Source organism: Mytilus galloprovincialis, chromosome 6 (genome assembly GCF_965363235.1).
Source record: "Mytilus galloprovincialis chromosome 6, xbMytGall1.hap1.1, whole genome shotgun sequence".
Classification (NCBI taxonomy): domain Eukaryota; kingdom Metazoa; phylum Mollusca; class Bivalvia; order Mytilida; family Mytilidae; genus Mytilus; species Mytilus galloprovincialis.
The window spans coordinates 96768969-96772948 of NC_134843.1; the positions used below are offsets into that span (position 1 = coordinate 96768969).

Below are 3980 nucleotides of genomic sequence, written 5' to 3' on the forward strand. Positions count from 1 at the left end.
GTGCTATCACGAAACCACACTACCCCAAACACTGGAGGCAACCGTGCTATCACGAAACCACACTACCCCAAACACTGGAGGCAACCGTGCTATCACGAAACCACACTACCCCAAACACTGGAGGCAACCGTGCTATCACGAAACCACACTACCCCAAACACTGGAGGCAACCGTGCTATCACGAAACCACACTACCCCAAACACTGGAGGCAACCGTGCTATCACGAAACCACACTACCCCAAACACTGGAGGCAACCGTGCTATCACGAAACCACACTACCTCAAACACTAGAGGCAACCGTGCTATCACAAAACCACACTACCTCAAACTTTAGAGGCAACCGTGCTATCACAAAACCACTGTGATGTATATTTGATAGGCATCAAAATAATACTTGACAAGGACCTTCACAGAAATATATCTGACATTGTCATTGCGGTGCCTTTTATAGCTGACTATGCAGTATGGGCTTTGCTCATTCTTGAAGGCCGTACAGTGACCTATAGTTGTTAATTTCTGTGTCATTTTGGTCTCTTGTGGAGAGTTGTCTCATTGGAAATCATACCACATCTTCTTTTATACTGACAGTTCGATTTTGTGGTTCTAGAGAGATCTTTTAAAATCTGACCAATAGATGTCAGACCCTAGATACTAAAAGGAAGCAGTTGAGTTGGCTGAAGCCAAGGAGGAGATACTTAGGATCAATCAAAACCACAAAGGACCATTGCCATTTTTTCCCCTTCTAATATAAAATGATGAAGTCATCTTTAATTGAAACATTTGGTCAGAACCAATCATTGCATGACCAAGTCCATTCTTTGGTCTGTGTAATATTTAAATATTTTCAACAAGACATGTATAGTATTGTTAGATAAAAACTTCAAAGTGATGACTTGAACTCTACCATTATACACACATGAATAAGTGTGCTGTTGCACATGTTCATGTTTTTATGTGCAAAAAAATAATCAGCACTTTCAATTCTATATAAAGCAATATATATATATATTGAAATTAAAATAAGATTGTATTTATTATATCTTTTATTTAGCCTTCTCTAAAAAAAAATATCAAATATATAAATATTGGATTGAAAAATGAACATGCATATCACATGGATGGGATAAATTTGTCAAATGAGATTTTCTTTTTTACACCTTCATACGACAAAATACTGCACAGACTCACTTCTTATAAACCTGACTATTATCATTAACACTTACAAAGTAAAGAAAGATAACTGTAACATTACAAAATGACAATCATTCCCTAGTTACCTCCCTTGACTGACAATACACATTATAAATAACAAATATATATACATGTATTATGCAAGTTATATAATGAGACAAATTACCCAGATATGGAGATTCTATTTCACTTTCCAAAATGACTGTTCGGGAAATTGAACATAAATAAATATGATATACATGTATTATGATGCACAACATTTGGTCATGAAATTTGTTCAGTCACATTATATATGCAGTCAGTTTATGGAAAATATAAGAATTAATAACTAAATAATAAATAATGACAACATAAACAGTATCTAAACAGTATAAATTATGGAATGTGTACATGGATGTTATTTTTGTGGAATGTATGGGCTACGCATATAAATAATTCTTTTCAAAGTATTGTGAATAAACATAATGTTGATGAACAGCAACATATTGACATAATAATTAAAATAGCTTGAATTGGAATGAAATGAAATGAAGCCTTACAAGTTACTTAAGAACAAATAAGTATAACCATGAACTAAGTTAGAAATTAGTTTGATCAATAGATTTTAATTACACTTTTCTAATAAATATTTTAAGAATGAATAATGTACTCTTGCAACCTTAATCTTTGCTTTGTAACATAAACATTACGGAACAATATTATGCTCAACAACATCAACATAAACATCGCAGATCAATAATAGACTTTAACAACCTTGACCTTTGCCTGGCAACATAAACATCACAGATCAATAACAGACTTTTACAACCTTGACTTTTGCCTGACAACATAAACTTCACAGACCAATAATAGTTTTTACAACCTTGACCTTTACCTTGTAACATAAATATAACAAACCAATACTGAGTAAGACTTGAACAAACCTTTGCCTGACAACATAAACTTCACTTGTAGTCACACAACCTTGACCTTTGCCTGACAACATTAACTTCACTTGTAGTGACACAACCTTGACCTTTGCCTGACAACATAAACTTCACTTGTAGTCACACAACCTTGACCTTTGCCCGACAACATAAACTTCACTTGTAGTCACACAACCTTGACCTTTGTCTGACAACATAAACTTCACTTGTAGTCACACAACCTTGACCTTTGCCCGACAACATAAACTTCACTTGTAGTCACACAACCTTGACCTTTGCATGGCAACATAAACAATACAAATCAATGTAGACTTTTTCATATTTTTTTGTAATACATTATGTCACTCAGACAGCTATATGTCTTATAAATACATTACTTCTGAAAAAACTTATGACAAAATATTTTTAATTGGTGTTATTCCTCTTTTTTCTTTTACAGATGATAATTCATTTAACCCATACATTTCATAGGGAAAATTCCAAACATTCTTTTCCCAACATATATTTCAGTTTTTCTCCTATTTGTATGATTGAACAAGCATACAGACATATTTTTATGATTGAACAAGCGTACAGACATATTTTTCTCAAGTTATTTAAATCATGTTTCAGGTTTATCTATTAAAAAAGACTTGAAGCAGATATCCTTAAAATTGAACTAACAACAATTAGGCCAAAAAAGTTAGGGAGATGGGTAAAAGATGTTATTTTTAAAAATATTTTATGTATAAACTTTGTAGGAAAATTATCTGCCCTTAAATAGTGCTTATTCAAAAATGTCTGTACTTTTAAATAATGGTGAGTTACCAAAAAAGTCTAGACTTTAACATTGCTTAACCAGTGATTTCTATAAAATGTGTTAATGAAAATCTACAGAAAGAAAGGAAACAGGAACAAAGTATTTTCCCTCCTAACAAACAAATAACATTTGTCATAGCCATTCAAAAATAAAAAAAGCTAAAAAAAAAAAGCAGGGCTAACCTGACAAATAAGATGAACTAGCTAGTCATCCTTTCTATTATATAATCATGTGGTAAATAGGAATAACACAGCTTATTGTGCTGTATCTATCTATATAAATGTCAGGGGAGGACAGCTGCTTCATTGTCATTTGTACTTTAGTAACAGCTTTTTAACTTTATCATTTCATTTGGATAAAAAATTCTTGAAATAAACACACTGCTTCATAATATTTCAGAGAGTACATATGAACTAAATAAATATCAATTATTGTAAGAGTATAATAATGTATTTCTCGTTTTAATGTCACTTCGGATTATATTGTACTTTGTGACAACTGATTATCTATATTATTTCATAATTGCACCATTTTTTTCGCACCAGAGACAATATTCAATCATAATTTTCATATTAAAAATCTATTTTAAATTTTACTTGGATTTCCTTTGTTAGATTTCATGTTGCAAACATATACATCATATCTATAAACTAAATATAAGTTTAAAAATATTATAAACGAAGCTTCATCAGTACACTTGCATCTTTATAAAAATTAAAATAGCCATTTACATTGCATAGATATATGTATTATCTTGTTTTAAAAGGATTTCTTCAAACATCAAAACTATGAGGACACAATCTTGTTATAACTCATAGGCGGATCCAGGAAAAATTTGGTTGATTATATAGGGAATCATTGAAGCATGAATGGAGCGAGCCTCCCCCTTAGGTCAGTCAGCGGGCCCCCCCTTAGGAAAAGTTCTGGATCCGCCACTGTAACTGTTGATAATGATCTTATGACTTACACAATCATTCACATTAGAAATTAAAATCTACTTAAACCAAGTCCTACATAAATCCCTCATTATCTAAATTCCCTGAATCACCCAAAATACTCTCT

The 3980-nt window shown here is 32.1% G+C and overlaps 1 long non-coding RNA gene across 1 annotated transcript; it reads right to left on the reverse strand.

Annotated features, from left to right (window-relative positions):
- Positions 1-1027: 1027 nt before the first annotated feature.
- On the reverse strand, positions 1028-2792 carry LOC143080855 (uncharacterized). Its single transcript, XR_012979809.1, has 2 exons — positions 2215-2792; positions 1028-2116 (listed from the first exon to the last, which is right to left on the reverse strand). It is a non-coding gene; the product is annotated as an uncharacterized LOC143080855 (long non-coding RNA).
- Positions 2793-3980: the final 1188 nt, after the last annotated feature.